The sequence below is a fragment of the Syngnathus floridae genome, chromosome 12 (assembly GCF_059516105.1).
Source record: "Syngnathus floridae isolate MCC-2025c chromosome 12, RoL_Sflo_1.0, whole genome shotgun sequence".
NCBI classification, from domain to species: domain Eukaryota; kingdom Metazoa; phylum Chordata; class Actinopteri; order Syngnathiformes; family Syngnathidae; genus Syngnathus; species Syngnathus floridae.
Window position 1 is genome coordinate 5526841 of NC_142424.1, and position 17601 is coordinate 5544441.

Sequence of the window (17601 nt, forward strand, 5' to 3'; positions counted from 1 at the left end):
GATCCATTGACACTTAGTAGCTTAATCCTGCTTGAAAGGCTTTTCAGTGCTAAGCTCGCGTTAGCCAAAACAACACAAAGCTGTCCACAGCCCCACAACCCTGCCTTTGCATGTTTCACTGTCTTTTAGTATTAAATAAAGACCCTCAAATGATTAAGGAGGCCCACAAGCTGAGTGTTGCATAAACACAAACATCTTGACTCCTTCCGACTGCCTTTGAACATTTTTACCTCTTCAGTCTAAATCAAATGTAAATAATAATAATAATAATAGATATGAAAAATAAATATGATGACAAAAATAGAGTTTCAGCCAATTTCTATGGCACCAAACCTCATTCGAGCCACACGAGAGCTGGAGGCTTTCCCATTTGGCAAGAAGGCAGGGTACACACTGGTCTGGTTGCCAGCCAATCACACGACACTTAAAAGAGGCATTCACGCTCACATTTACACCTACGGGCAGTTTAAAGTCTTTAAATGACAGGCATGTTTTTGGTACGCGAGAGGCAGGCTGGAGAAGCCGGAGAAAGCTCAGGTGCGTAAATCTGAGAAGTGACAGGCAGATGTGTTAACCGCACAACCACACCTGTCTTGTATGAAAAAAAAATACATTAAAATACAAATAGGTAAAATATCACAATACAATAACCAATAAAAAGTAATCATCTCATTTCTATACTTCTTAAATATATACTGCATTTTTTTTTGTCCATTGAGAGATTAAAAAAAAAGGATGTTTTGGAAAAAAAATGAACTATTCATCTAATTTTTCTACCTCTCAACAATATACTGCATTTTTTTGTCCATTAAGAGATTAAAAAAAATGTATGTTTGGGGGAAAAAAATAGAATACAATTTAGGAAAAACATGGTGCGTATACAGTATGATTACAAAGCCCTGCCAGTTGAAATAAAAAGTAAAAGCACGACAGTGAGGGTTGTCCAGATGTGAACTAATTCCCTAATGGGGGTTTTACTCCACAACACTCAAAAGCAGGCTGGCGAGCACACATCCACGTCACTGTAAGGTATCCCGGTGTTCCGTTCTCATGAATAAAAGCGGTGGTGTGTGGCGGCAGATGAGCAGATAATAAAAGCAAAAGGTGCTTTTAGTCGATTGTAGAAATGGATTTTGTTAAATCACTATTTTGTATCTTCCACTGTTGGTGATTGAGAAGCCAATTTGAAAAAAAAATCAATCAAAATTATTTATTGGGTTGGATATTTGACTATTTATTATTGGGAACAGGGGCATATGTATACTCAAGCTAGTTTTTTTTTTTTCCTAGCAAGTGAGGCTCAATTTAAGGTAGTGTGCTCCACAAAGCCATTTCATTAAAGACTTCCTGTCTTGCTCTTCGACTCTGGGGAAAAGATGGGACTGAGCACCAGACAGGAAGACTGATTGTGGTTTTCGGGGTGCACTGAATGTATTTAAAGTCTAGTCTGACAATACTGTGTGAACATTATTCATGTTTATTCTTCCAAAGGTCAAATTAGCACAATCTTTGGTCACGAGTGCAACCAAACAATCAGGTAAAAAAAAAAAAAAAAGAAAAAATCAGCCTCCTTCCTAAAAGAGCTACATTTGGCAGGAAAATAGCGTTTATGATCCTCGAGTGTGGCGTTGTGGGACAAAGAAAGCATCAAATTGCAAATGCACACGGGACAATGAAGGGAAAAGGCAGTCAGTAAGCGAGTCAGCTTCATTCAACTTTTCCCCTTGGGATTGGTCACCATGGCTACGGAAGCATTTTTTTTTGTTCAGCTGAGCACAGCACAAAGAGAGGGCTGCGAGATACTGTCATACATATCAGCATATTAATAAGACAGCGACCTGAAATGGGCTATTTAAACTAAATATTTAGCTGTGACTTCAGACAGAAATGCTTTGTGACTTCTAATGGAAAGCGACGAGAACAAACGGTACAGAGCGACTTTATCGTCTCGTCTTACAACACAATAAGGCTTCATCTATATTTTAAAAGCTATGGAAAAAGCTGACAATAGGCAGAGAATAGTGAATGCCCGACTTAATGGCAAATGGGGGCTTTGGAGCGGCGGCGCTTTTCCGTGCTAACAAGCCGGGCCTTCGGCACCTGCGTCTTCGGTGGGGACTAAGCTGACTCAATCCAAGTCTTAATGGCAGCAGTATCACGTCGTGGTGAGAGAAACCAAAAATACTGCACAAAAACACTCAGATCACTACAAAAGTGTGTTGCAAGAATTTTTGCTACATTAGATTGACATGGCAGTATCTGGAGATTGGGATCCCCCCCAAAAAAAAAATCTATTCTGAAAATCTTTTTCCACTATTGAAAACAGTGAGTCAAGAACATTTTTTTAAAATGACATGATGAGACTGCAGGGAATAAATAAATGCGATTTAATGGAACAAATATTTTATTTTTCAGCAGTATTTACACTGCAATAGATTGTTAATGTAATTTGATAGGTGCTGCTGTTTTGGTTAGCAACAAACTTCAAGTAGGATGACTGATTTCTGTGTGTGTCTATTAGGGAGGATGGACATTATTTGAGGAGAGAGGCTAATTACAGGGCAAGCACTTATTTGGGAGGAGGCAACACTTAACCATTAATTGAGACACGGTGTCGGATTTAAAGTCAATTTGGCTCGATTTATTTTTAAAAGTGTGCAAAATATGCGAGTTCAAGTTTGACACTGTAAACAGACGCAGGTTTTCCTAACAATGTTTGGAAGAAGTCAGGCAGACTTTAATGATCATGAATTATTTATAGAATTTTAAGGCGCGTGCGTATTTGTGTGTGTCGAGGAAGGGATGCTCGGCGCTGCTGCTGCTGCTGCTCGCCGGCAAAGTCACAGCTTTTTTCAAGGACACTGCGGCGAAGGGGAAAGAAAAGCCAGAGAAGAAATGACAAAGTATCAACTCAAGTAGAGAGATAAAGTCATTTAGTGAAGACCAGGGACGAAAGAAGCAATCCAAGCATGGCGAGAAAAGAAAGAATCACACTTAGTGCAACTCCGTTTCCATGAAAGTGAAGCTTCACTTCCTTTCAGTTTGCTCTAATTGGCGTCCAAACCAAACTGAAGAGTACAGCGGAGTAAAAAAAATCTTAAATCCCAACTTAAAAGCAGCAGTCGCCGCCCACACATGAAACGCGGCGGCGTCTGGTTCACTACGAAGGAATCGGCTAAACCTCTGCAGTAATCAATTATTTACACATAAACACGCACAAGCAGACCAACAAACACCCCCACTGAGATGAGAGTGGGGAAGGTTGGCGGGTAAGTAGCTTGAAAGCTGCTTTCCATCTACCCAATGAAGACAGCGGCCGGATCATTTGCAACAACTTAAAATGATTTACAAACACACCCAAGATGACTTTTGGAATAATAAATAACTATAAGAAAGTGATGGTTGAGTTATTTAGGAGGTGAGGTTTGGTTGGAAGCTCAAAGCAGGTTAGAGATCACAGAGGAGCAAGAAAATCTTTGTTGGGATCCAAATTTCACACTTAGGTAAAGACTTCATGTACTTGTGAGTACGTGTGTGAAAACAGCTTCTCTCCAAGCTGTCAATTTGAAATTTGCAAATTATTCTCCATTAGCGGAAAATTTTGCATATCATTTTCCAGAATGATTCTGTGTTACATTCTCTAGGATCCTTCTATTTGAATTTTGGATTGAAATCAGAAACACAAGCACAAACACGCACGTTATCAGTCAATCGGTGGGTCTTGGACCTAACAGGGGTGAGAGGGAAAAAAAAAATTCCACAACAGGGCAAGTCTTGTTTTCGGGATGTCTAGACTTCAGCAATGATGACACACTGACAAATTCTTACAAAACATTGAAAACTTTGGAGACATGACAAAATGTTTGAAAGTCTTCCTCACCTCCAACTGTCCCCCACTCTTGTTTTTGGACCACTTTCCCTCTGGATTCAGGTCAGGTTTTGGTATCTATAGACAAAGAATAGATAATATTATGGATCACATATAATATAATAGAGTTGGCAATTAATCGGAATTCGATTCCGATAATTGGCATAATCGTAAAAAAAAATGTCGTAAAATCCAATGCACCAAAGAATACTTGAATATAGATATTCTCACCTTTTTATATTTTTTAATAACTCATTTTAGAAAATTTGTTTGGTCCCAAAAAATAATCAGTGTTTCATTTGTAAAGACAAGAAGTTCAGAAATTCTCACATCAAAAAATGTTCTAACAATAGAAATCCAACCTCATTTCCATTCTCATATCTTTCCTGTAAACAAATTACAGGGTAGAGAGGTCATTATTTAAATAAATAAATAAAAAAAACATTATGAACTTTATGTATTTGACTACAAATAAAACAACAATTATCATTGGTCAGTGTGCGATTTACTAATTGCTTCACATACAATAATCGAGGCAAAATTTAAAATATACGGCAACAACAAAATATTGCAATATTTTCCATTTGACTAACCGATATTTCAAATTTATAGTTCCACGCACCTCCCAACTTGGCAGTAAACCTGACAAGTGCAAGGAACACACAAACATGCACAAACATGAAACTCACACAAATGAGTGTGTGTGTGGTGTGTCATTTCAAGCATTCACCACTTTGTTAAGAGCTGCATGTCTAACGTGGGTGGGTGTAGGTTGGGCAATTATTATTCTGGCCAGTTCAACTGGTTTCCAGTCATCAGTTGTGTTTTTTTTTTGCTCCAGTATAAACATCCTAGCTTAGCGCTCACTAAAAACACATTTGGCCAATTCATTTTCAAACATTTTTAATAGTGTTTGTGTGTTTACTTGGAGTCCAAATGGATTCTATTTACACAGCGACAATTACCCATTCAAATGTTCTTTGTGATTTAAAAAAAACAAGAGCGGGATGATTCATTTTGTCAAACTAATTACATGCTAATGGCATAACTGCCAGAGGCGTGAGCATTTTTAAAAAGGGGAAGCTGTCAACAAAAGGCGTGCTTGAGAAAATAATTTTTGACATCTGGGAAACATTGGCGAGACATTTTGTTTTATTTACAGCCACTTCCTTGTTCGCAAACAATCAATGAGAAAAGAGCAGATTTTTAGTTGGAAATGTCAAACATGGTCAATATTTAATATTATCACACCTGAGCCGTTTCCAACCTTTTTATCTGGACTATTTCACCCTTAACACACCTCAGACTAAAGTACAACCTTATCAGCCACAGGATCTGGGATCACATGGTTGAAAGCCAAGCAGTTTTTGCTCGGAATGCTCCACAGGAACTCGTTTGCCTTCAGACTTGACTCTTATGTCTGCTATGCAAACAGTGTGTGTTGTGGTCATGGTCTCTTCCATCGCGAGTAGCTATGAGATCTCGTAGTAAACATAGCACCCATAATTCATCATTCTAAATTGAATGAGAGATTATATTGTCCTTTAGAATGAACAGAATAAACCATTTGAACTACTGTTAGGTTCACCCGGTGAAATACGAATCAAAATGCTAATCCTTCTTAATCTTCGTACAGAGTTAAGTGTAATTATGATGTGCTGGTGCCCTTATCCTCATTTCTATCATGCAAAATTTACATGCAACGCTAACTCCAATAAGCCGGTATTGAATTACAGATATCACATACACAGATGCATGGGGCTAATTCGTGGCTAATTCTGGGTGCAAGTGCAGAAATATTCATTATTGTACCAGTATGTTATTATTATTTTTTTTAATATATAAAAATGTACACAGATATGGCTAATTCCCGGTGAAGCTACAGAAATATTATTATTTTAAAATATATAAAAATATACACAGATGTATATGGCTAATTCCTGGTGCCTCTACAGAAATATTCACTGATGTACACTGTCCCTGTCAAATAAACTGAAAAAATAAAATAAAATATTTATTTTATAAATTTATTAATTACGCAAAATTGCATTGAAAGAGGTTGAGGAAAATAATTGAAGTGGGAGGGGCTTTTGGAAGACAAACATGGAAAGCTGCCGGTTGTGTTATTGCGATTCACGTTACTGCTGACCCATCAAAAAAAAAAAGCGGCTCCACCAACTGTAGTGCAAGAGTGCCAAAAGTACGGCACATATCAGTTACCGACGAACCAACCGGCTGATGAGTGCCGAGACTCTAAAATCAGACATGGCTCTCACTGCCACACACAAATGAATCATTCATCAGTGAGCCCCAGTTGAGATTTGCCAATTACAAAGAGATCACTGTTTCCAAGCTCCCTTGGTGTTAGCACCTGCAAACTTGCCTCGTGTCAATATGAAATGAGGAAATCATGGCAAGGTCTCAACCCAGGCTTAGCAGAACTGAACCCAGCCCGGTCATCTCCACTCATTCATGGTTGCCATAGCTACAAGGCTTCATTTTCGGAAGGGTGAGACTTTACTGTGTGTGTTGTGATGAGGTTAGGCGGGGGCTGCTCTCACTTCCTGTCAAGCCTATATTCACACTTTTACTTGATGACTAAGACAGCACGGTGACAGTTATCAGAGAGCCGAGGCCTTAGACAAAATCAAGTGTCATTCCACACTGCATGTAAAGAGCAACAACCTGACATTTTTTGGTGGAGGGGTAATTTTCGGGCCATGCACTTAGTGACCTCTCCCTCGAAATATACGCATCGGGGAGATGACAAACAGGACAGAAACATTTAAGTCCCGCCACCTGCCCAGCAGCAGACAAATATAAACACAGTTTGTTCTTACGTTGCTATTTCTTAATCTCCTGGAATCGCTCAGCTTCTGCTTGCGTTCTTGCTCGCCGCAGTCAGGCTATCCGTCATCATTAGGAGGTGAATAGACGACCTGTCGACACCTGCAGCTACACTCTCTTCCCTTGAACTCTCTGGAGAACAGAGGAGAAGGCCTCAAATTAAAGACTAGATTAAAAAATAGGCAGCCATTATTTCGTTGAAATTGAAATAATGATGGATCAATATAGAAACCTATATATCGTTTCAATTGGTACAGCGCAAATAATGAGACGAGTGGTACTTGCGTACATAAAGATAAAATCAATCATTTGACCGATTATTTTGGCCGATGTTCGAGGGATGCATAATCTTTCGATTGCCCGATTCAATTTAATCGATTTAATCGGCTAGCCGATTTAATCGTCCGCATCGTGTGATTTATAACGAAATTGCTCGAGTATCTGGAAAAGCCATTAGCAAACAAGCATCGTGGCATCTTTTTTAAAAATCTCTTATGATGCAGTCTACTCGACTGAAAAACGATTGGAGCGAATCGGCGCCATGAATAACAACATCTAATAATCGTTAACCCAAATGACAACAAGTCAAGCAAATATCAATCAGCAGTCCATTTTTTTCTGCTCTGCTTTTACGCTTGCTTGAGCATTTGTGATCTACCTCATTTACCAAAATATTGAGCTATCAACGGAGGCAAGTAGCTGATGACTCTCCAACCAATGTTGGCTGGAAGCCAAGAGAGAGAAAGTTTAAAAGGAAGCGAATGGCTCCGATGGAAGATAAAGAGCAAAGAGAAAACAGCGAGACGGGAGGAGGACGAGCAGAGGACAAAGTATTGTCTCCTGTTAATATGTAAAAATAACTCTGCTGCTGCCTGCTGGAGAAGCTAACTGGGTCACACAATTCCCACAGAGGGAGGAAAACGCTATTGCATTGATTTTGTATCCACCATCAACGTAAAACACGTCAACATGAGAAGCTGAGAGGCAGCGTGGAGCTATTAAGTGTTCGGGTTCAGGCAGTCCAAGTGCTTTATTATCCAGCCATCTAATTCTCTGCTTTGTTTTCAGCGGAACAATACACAACAAACTGAAATGAGACATACCCCCCAAAATGTCTTGAGAGGCTTCACCCTAATCAGAATTCACATTTCATCTATATTTAGCCACGAGGCGTAATTAAATCCACGATTGCCTTGATGTAAACGAAAACAAATCTGATCCGGTTGTGCGTCTGAGGAGTTGTTTCCTGTTATGCCGGCTGACAAAGCGGCAATAAAGCCAACTCGTAAACCATTAAAAAGGTGTTGGTCAGCAATTCCGAGCAGTAATTAAAATGTTCACACTGTGAGCACGCAAGTCGTTTTCCAAGGCATGCTTCTCACAACCGAGACTAAATATAGACGGCTATCTTACCGTCTAACATTATGTTACTAAATCACAATTGCGCTTCCCTCTAATATTCCAAAGTGTTGCCAAAGTGGATCAAACTACGGTTATTTAAGATGATTCCACGCTGGAAAGCAATACAAGGCGGGAGGCGTGCTAAATGGATTAACCTGAAGTGCTGCTCTGAAATTGGCAGTGTGGCTGACAAGAGGCAACGGAAATAGCCTCGGCTGCCTGAGCTGACCTCAACATACAATCCGCATTTCGGATCAACTGGAGGTCCCGTTGCGAAAATGACTCGAGCATGTTACGGTCAGACGAAAACAACATACAAATTGTTTCTTTGAAATGATTTTTATGATGGTTAAATACTCATTACTCCTGTTCTTAAGGTCAACGGTGCATTGCCAAGCGTCTCCATAACCGCTTGTATATCTTGACACATTAGCATGCGCGTAAAATCTGACGTGCTAGCAATAATTTAGCTGGTTTAATGATTATGAAAAGGATTTCGCATGACCAGAAGATGAGACATTCTACAATATTAAAGAGGTTAGAAATGCTGTCACACAATAAATAGACTCCAGTTGCTAATACAGATTGATCATGTTAAAATATTGCTAGTCATCTTTTGTTTTCTTACTCTTCCCTCTGAAAGCAGAAAGCAGCAGATGGTGATGCTATTGTCGTTTATCTGTTCTCTCACTTCTCTCACTTCTCTCGCTTGCTGTTGAGATTCTTAAGACTACTGGTTTGCGATAAGATAGAAGGCAGCAGACAATCGCAAGCTTTTTCAGCACCACGGACAGCAAACATTGCCAATAAACAGATCAAGTTGACAAGAAAAAGCAATTACGACAGACACGTTCTGATAACAACACGAGACTTGTTTGTTGAAGGTTATTAACAGATGCTAGTTGTGTTTTGCTTTACTTTCACACTCTGGCGAAGGCAGCATATTTTAAAGCCCCGATGGATTTTGCAATGTCCTCAATGCAAGTTGGATCTACTGAGATGGAGAACGCTGGCGGGTGTTTGTAAGAGATGCTGGCAGACACCAATCAGCCTTGACAAAGTGTCAAGGCTGCGGATCAATGAGTCATTTGTGGGTGAGTGAGCGAAGGCTTGCGACATTATGAAAAGACCGACGCTAACATAGCGGGCGCAGTCAAGTCTGCTATATGCGGAATTAACCCCACAAGTGTGTTTGGCTTTTTTTTTCTTTTTGTGATTCCACCACAAAAGGGTGCCAGTTACGACATAAAGAAAAAATTTGAAGATAAACATACAACCAAAAAAGGAATTATAATAGCTTGTATGAACAACCTAGCTAAAAAAAAGCTAGCTTACAACCAGTCTTTTGTTTTAAACTTGTGTCTAGCTTTAAAATTTGAATAAACATCCACCAAATGTTATTTTTTTTCCCCTCCAATTGCTCAATAACATGACTCATAACAAATATAAGAGATGTTTTGACTTGTTGATAGTCCACTTAAAAAGCCAAACAAGTAACCGAGTGACGGCGGCCTGTGCGCGAGGCAGGCCGAAACGGATGTGCGCGCTGAAGTGAGACGACGATACGGCTCCAAAAGATCTCTGGAGAAATACGGCCAAGCTTCAGTGCCAGCCTTGTTCGTTTGTAGGGCTGTGTGCATGCTCTGTTGCTTCCACTGAGTTAGATTTTCCTCCCTACAGTAAATAAAGCAAGTACAGCTTTCGGTATATCCGAGCCAAGAACGACGCATTCACCGTATTTCCTCCAGAAAAATGGCAATGGGCCAGTTAATTGCCAAATAAATCTCTGTCCAGAAAAAAATAACTGCTTCTTGCCATCCATATTTTTGTCAATAGTAAACAGAGAAGCACGTTGCTTTAATGGCTCTACCTTTGCTATCTCTGTGCAAAGCGGAGAGAGCCCAATCCCATAAATCGTCCTTTATTAGATAAATGTCCTAATCAGATAAAGGCAATTTACACACACATACACACACGCAGGGAACCTCGGTGATAATCTGCACGACCAATTATGGGGGCATTTCGCCACAGCTTAACATGAAAGCGGCAATTCGTCGGCTGACAACAGTCAAGAGGTCACAGCGGCGGAGAGGAAACTGTCGTTAGTTTCACGCAAAAGTATTTTACAATTATTTTCTGAGCGGTGCCTTGCTCTGCGGCACTACGACAGGAGTACAGTTAACCATAACAGGATTCAAACTGGCAAACATCCAGTTGTAGTCCGAACATGGTCTGCTTGCTTTAAGGTCTTCCAGGAAGCCTGAATTAGGGTAAGCTATGATTTCCCTGCTCTAAGCTCTTTTCTACACAGTAGCAAAAAGAGGAAGTGGTCGAAGGTGACAAAAGGAAAAAAAAAAAATGGAGAGCCCTGCTCGGAGATAGGAACCTGTTTAAATGGGTTATCAAGATGTGTATACAGTGTGTTAGAAGACACCAACGGCGTGTGAGAAGCTTGTGCAAGCACCGACAGAGTGAGGCACAGCAGAAAAGCGATAGCACAGATTGGATCGCCGACAGCATATCCAACTGTCACAGTAAACACATTCCTCCCTTCAACGCCTCACGTCCCAATTGTGCTTCAGAAACACAACATTTTGATTCATGTCACATGTCAACAGGAAGGGGGAGCTCAAATTTTACAATGGTTAAATATTAAAATCAATACATCCGATGTTTTTAAAAATACCATGCTATAGCCAATAGAGATATTGGGAAAAATATATAGTTTTTGTCATCGCAAAACTGCCAACATTTTCTAATATTTGGTGCCAGCAGTGACAAGAAGAATGTTTTTAATAAAGCCAACTATCATTGCAGTATAAGATAAACGCTGGAATTGTTTTATCACAGTTCTATCTCATCTATGTGTGTGCTTTCCAGCAATTTTAGCATTTATGCCGTTATTGAATACATTGGAACTTCAATATCCTGTTAGCATAATGCTAACATATAAGGTGAAACATCATAGTTATGCTCACGTTAGCATAACATCCTGATAAATTTTCCTTGTATATATATATATATAAGATAGACTTAATCTATGCATGTCTTGATATACGTCATGTTAAGAAAACACGCTTAGGTTGAAGTTCATGAGAACAGCCAGGGAAGTTTGGTTCAAGGTTTTGCGTGAGGTGCAGGAAACCTTACATGGGCAACCTTCCACACTCTGTGCCTCCCCCCCCCCATCCCTTGTCTATGTCACTGCTGGATTCCTCACTGAGGTGAAAGGAAACAGGAACTGCTGCAGTGGCAGTTGGGAGGGAGAGAGATGACGGCTTCATTCCTGAATCCGTTGGAAAGATGTTTCCTGAGACATGCTGGTGTGACAAAAGCTAGCAAGGCTGCTTCTGAGGAAGTGGAAGGGAGGGGGTAGCTTCAATTAACATCACTCAAATGAAATGAGATATGATCAGATGGAGGAATGTGTGTGTGTTGTTTGTCATGTTGAACAGCGTAAATAACACGGCACGGTCACGTCATCTACCCTTTGTTTACCCTTTCCTGCTTGGCACCACTGGGACCTTCTGCCAACTCCCCGACGTGCTTACCGGAGCCTTAGCAGCCAGCTGCCGTGTCGGCCAATTAGGAAAGCTTTTACTACAGCGGCGGCCAATTGAATTAGCGCTACGTTATCCCAGCCAGATGAGATGGAAGATGTGCTGGCGTGTGCTAAAATTTGAGAGCTGCTGGGCACACTCGGGTTTCGCTGACAGACACCCAGTGAGTGCGTGTCACTGTGCCGTATCACTCTCCGACATGCCAACCTGTTTAAAGCAGGGCATGAATTAATCCGAAACGGGATTGAAAGCGAGTATTTGCCTTCAACGCTGGTATCAGTTGGACAGTGGAGGCCTTTCTACAATATGTCATGCCAATTTCATGTCCTTAATCTGTAGAGCTGGGTCGTGGTCAGTTCTGCTGGATAAATCCATCTTCAAATGAAACCATCCAATATGATTGCGGTTCAATGTCATTCAAAAAAAAAAAAAACCTTAAGTAGCACAGGAAAACATTTGAGCTCTGATGGATTACGCAGTAACATATAACAGGGGCAAGGTTTAACAACATGTCATTTATTTTGTCTTTGGCGAGTGTAAATCAATGTCCACTGGCGACTGATTTAAAACAATCAAAGCAGTCATGGAAGAAACTCCTCAAACATCCGCTGGAAGAGGAGCCAAGACTCAATTAGTGTTCTACAAACGCAATATTAACCAGAAGGCCGTTTTTAGACTAGTGGGGCCAACATGTTGTAAAAAAAATATATATATACTTTACGTCTTCTTTAAGTAAAATGCTAAAAATGACACTCAACTGAAAAATATTATGGAGCACAAAAGCAATAATTTTCTGTAGCGAAGGGATCAGGGTGTCGCTTCACTCTTAACACATGCGTGTGTGCAAAGAAATCATCTTAAGTAAACACACTGCTGTTGAATAAATAAACACGAGACAGAAAATCAGGAGACCCGAGTAGAAGTCTTCATAGAAATCCCGATTGTAGAAGTAAAAATGGAAAACCAAATATGAACAGAGGCACAAAATAAACCAGACCTAAACCAGTCAGTTCCACATGAACAGCATCCACAGTGCACACCACAAGAGCAACATTGTATGACTTGCACCAAGCCTATACATAAATCTGAGGCCAGGGCAGCGGGGCCAAAACAAAGACACCCCACATTTCGACATAAGCAGGGCAGGTGTGACTGGTTGCGTGTCGGGGGAGCTAACCAAAATAACCCAAAAGGAAACAAGTCATTAGTCACAAAGCCAACACAGACGGCCAGTCACAAAAATGCGTTAAAATATAATTGACTCAATAATTAACCTTCTGTGCTATTAGCTGGCCATTTGTGGCTAACGTTTTTTTTTATTTTACATGCATGCTTGCTCAAGAACTCAAAAATATCCATTACCCACATATGTAACCTTAATTTGCCTTACAAAACTCTGCTAGCTTAATGCTAACACATAACAGGAAATGCCATTGGCCCGCTAACAACATCGACGCTTTACTTATACTTGAACACAAATGGGAGCAAAACATGCAGACAGACAACATAATAATACTCATAGGCCTATATTCTTAATATTGAAAAACACAAAAGATTTTTAGACACAGCGTTGAATTAAAATGCAAATGTACTAAATAAAAAAGTGAAACATAACTGAACTGTCGTTAGACAGTGGTTCTTTCTCCGACCATTAGAGGGAGCTCCTGTTCTACTACTGCAGGGGTGCCGAAGTTTGGGCCCCTACTCCAACACAAGTGATTTAAATGATCAGAACCATATTGAGAATTAACTAAGCATTGGGATTTTGCATGCCATCTTATTCATATACCAAGGTGTGAATTTATTAAACAGACAAAAGACACTTTTGCATTTTTGGGCTGCATATTTGGAGACTTTGAAGCTGGGCGTTTTCTAGAATTGCCATTCATTTCCCAACCTTAGTTCAAGTGCACAGGTATGCCAACAAGCTGGTTTAACAAGGCAGAGTGCAATTCAGCATTTCTCCAAGGGTGATGAAAAGATAAAGTAAGAAAATTAATTCAACGTTGTCAAATTGCGCGTGCTATTATTAAAATCAGATCCAAAGAAGGGTGACATAAGGAAGGAAATAAACAAAATCTGCACGAAGAGAGCAGCTGTCTCTAATTTAGGTTACAAGGATTTGACAGCGTGGTGCGGAAGTGCAGCGTCAAAACACCTGCAGTGCAAGATTCATTTTAAGCCATTTCCGGCTCTGCAACTGCTATTTAACATTTTTGCACAAGGCAATTTCAACTGTTTTGAAGTTGCAACATAAACCTTGGTGACTTTGGGTCTGCTTCCTCTTTTTTTTTTTTTTCCCCCGACGCGGAAAAGCGCGCAAGTACTCAAAAACGAAAGCAAGGGGAGACGATAATAGAATAACATCAAGAAATAACCTTTAACATATTGCAATTAAAAGTTGCATTTCATTCAAACAAGCCTGTCCGGATTCAAATGCAATAACTTACGGCGTTTGCTCGCGCCGGAGAGGGTGGAAGACGTCGGCACCAAACCAACGTAGAATCCAAGCTGGTTAAAAATTACTCAGAAAAATAAACACTCCCGATCATAACAAAGAAGAAGAGGTGTCAATGTCCACAAGTGCTACGAATAGTGGCCAAGTCGGCTGCGAGGAGCGAGAGCCCGGTGCCGCCTGCTGGTTTCTCCTTCTGCCTCCGGAACACTGAGCTGAGGTTCCCTTGAGATGAATGGCGCAAGGAGTGCGCATGCGCACAACCTGCTCGCTCGGATTCAGCGCATATGCGCTCACGCTCCATATATATATATTTCTACGCGTTTAAGAGCGATAAAAACGTGTTACATATAAATGTAATAACTAGAGTGAACTAATTTATTAATGGGTCAATATTACCATAATGTGTTCTTTGAGACCTCCCAAGGGTGGACAATAATTTTATAATTAAACCAGTTATTAAGCAAATTAAAGCTAGCAGAGCAGTGCGAAATGTCCAAATCACGTATAACCCCCCAAAAAATAATGTACAAAATGGAAAAATTCATATTTTCAGATACTTTCTTACACTGGTATTGACGACTGAGTGAGGCACTTCATATTGACCCACATACTGTATGCTTGGTGCTTTTATTTAATAGTGAATTGCGCAAGCTAGTCTCCATTTGAAGATAAGTGGTGATTAAATTGGGGGTATTCTCTCTCTCTCTCTCTCTCTCTCTCTCTCTCTCTCTCTCTCTCTCTCTCACTCTCTCTCTCTCTAGCACAACAGCTTGCTTTTGTGCACAAGCAAGCAAAAAGTAATGTCCCTGGAATGTGTGAAAAGGAGCATTTCTCATTTGTTTTGATCCGAGGGGAAGCATCTTCTTCTCTCAGACAGTCATAAATAATTCAGCTTGACTCTGCTCCCCTGCATGGTTTTATGCAAGCAGCACACACGCACGCGCACACATCTACCACACACCCCTCAGCATCCACAGCTCAGTGTCAATCCACGCATTTAAAACTCATCTTGGGGCAAAATAAAGTTCAGGCAACATTCTCGTCATGTGCAAAGAGGTGAGCGTTCCAGTAGATCAGTGGGGAGGAGGGAGGATGGGAAGGATTACAAGGCTTCTATCAACTATCAATAGCTTCGACACGAGTGCAGGCGATGGTGGATGAGAGGGTGGTGGGCTTGCACGAATGCGCAAGTGCAAGCGGTAGATGATGCTCTGAATCCGCGTCCTGTCCGTGAATCATCCAGGGAAAACCAGCATGGTACCACCGAGACCCCCCCCCCCACTGTCCCAGCAGAGCCCAACCTGAGCCGGACAAACACATGCGCCAAAGTGTCCATGCAAATAAAAAGAAAAGAAGCAGGTTACCTGTTTGGATGTCCCTTGCGGTTCGAGCAAGCTTTGCGGTTATTTCCTTCCACTATGCAGAGCTGCTGCTGCTGCTGCTCCTGCTTCCTTGCCACTCCGACGGAAATTCACGCGACGGGATTTGTTCACGTGGTCACGCTTGTGGTTTCTAATTGGACGGGAGACACGGGCCGTCTGTCAATCTGCTCGCACCTGCACGCTGGGACGCACTGACAGACACACAGTGACACTGCTGCAGTCTGCTTGGGTGTGTGTATGTGTGTATTATTATATTTTGCAAAGATCAAATTGAGGTCTAAAGGGAAATGTGCTTTCGGGAGTTTGCAAACATATTTTTTAAGGTTGTGTTAAACTTATAATCATATTAATATCTAGAATTGGAGTGCTTGTATGGATTGGTGGGTGGTGAAGAATGTGCAGGCAAACTGCATGAACTTGTTTTCTTCGAAGTGTTGTGGAAAAGGCCCAGATAGGGAGTACCGGACGAGAACACCTCAAGGTCGCTGAGAAACGACAACAACAGCACGTCTATGTGGACCTCGCCACCCATTTTTCTGGGATTTTTTTCCGCCCCAAATTTGCACCTGCCCCCTACCTTGTAGGCAAAATATAATGAAGCGGTTTTTGTTTTTTATTATTTTGGGGGGATAAAATGATATGATAAAACATTTTTTTGTTTGATTTTGTTGCAAAGACCCCCTGAGATCTCTTTGGCCGCCCCATGGCCCCCCCGAGGAAAAAAAAAAATCCTAGCTCCGCCATTGGCCAGAAAGATTCACCTGTTTATCCCAATGTGGAAGATGATTGCACAAATACCAAAGCATATCTCTCCTTTAAGAGTTTAATCATTTTCCCCACTGCATGCATCCATGCAGTTTTATTGTCAACACTTAGGCTTGAAAAAAAAAACTCTTTTTTAATAGCATAGCTGCGGCTATGGCCTGTCAACAAACTAAATGCCTGAACGAAGCACTTTCAGCATTCCCACTATAAGTCATGCGCACAAACATACGTACTATACGCATGCACGTACTCCTCTAGCCACCGAGGCCACCGCACAGCAGCAGTCAATGGTGCTGGAATATTTTTAGATTTCATGTGGGTTGCAGATGCTGGTCGGCTCGAGCCGGCCTCATCAACCATAACGGTAGCAATATTCAAGGCCTTTATTCACTTGTGTGCAACATTTACCTTTGTATATATGACATGTAGCTATAAATCCCTCCTCTGCCCTCCCCACTGTCCTCCAGGCTGTTGGCACTGATGTATGTGTGTTTCCTCCCTTCACTGTTTTTGGCTGGAATTGGAAGCACGCTGAGTTTTTTAGGGCAATAGAGGTTATTTATAATTGACTAAGCAATCTGACACAGTTGCCATTGCTGAAAAACCTTACAAAGTTACCATTTATGGTCAGTGGGAAATCAAAAGTTGAATGCTCCTGGAATAGGATGATTTGAAATGTGATCGGCAGTGACATTCGAACATGATTCCCACATAGTGTATTTAAATTTGGGAAAATTTTGGCATAAGCAGCCTTGTTTGGTAGCATGGAGAAGATAATTTTTTGTGTCTACCGCATATGCCACATAAAAAGATTAAGTGATTTCAACCAAACATAAACCTCCAGTTTTAAGTGTGCTACATTTTTTTCCCCCTCTATAAAAACCAAAAGGTTACCTTCACTTGTCTTACCCACATTGCATTAATTACATAAATAACATTTTGTGATGGCTATAATTTAATCCTGGAACTAATTAGTCCCATTTCCATTATTCTCTTTGTGGAAAACAAATCCGAGGGGTCAAACAGCATCCCGTATTGTGTCGGACTTCAAAGGTTTCATCAACTTACAATGGAGGAGTTGCCGCGGCTTATGGACTTGCAGGGTGACGGCGGGCTTATTATCCAGGAGAACAAAAGATGAGATGAGAGCAACCGTCCCCTCCTCCCCTAACCCCCCCCTCCCTTTTTGCAAACGCCTACCATCTGACACCTCTTTACGTTTTTTTCTTATTCAACTACATTGTTGGACCCGTTGGTTGGTTGGTTCCGCGGATGACGTGGAACCAAACAGACGGACGGCCTATGTGGAGAACAGGGTTG

General features: G+C 41.0%; 1 protein-coding gene across 6 annotated transcripts in view; it reads right to left on the reverse strand.

Moving 5' to 3' along the window:
- The window catches only part of strbp (spermatid perinuclear RNA binding protein), a 38397-nt gene extending 22791 nt beyond the window's left edge, over positions 1–15606 (reverse strand). The window contains exons 1-3 of one of the 6 annotated variants that reach the window (XM_088391967.1): positions 15499–15606; positions 6709–6847; positions 3881–3946 (exon numbers count right to left, since the gene is read on the reverse strand). The gene's annotated coding sequence lies outside the window, so the exon portion shown is untranslated. Of the gene's footprint in view, positions 1–3880; positions 3947–6708; positions 6848–14126; positions 14383–15498 lie in introns of those variants that run through there. The other 5 variants (XM_088391969.1, XM_088391965.1, XM_088391970.1 and 2 more) reach the window with 5 other exon arrangements.
- Between the last annotated feature and the right edge of the window lie 1995 nt (positions 15607–17601).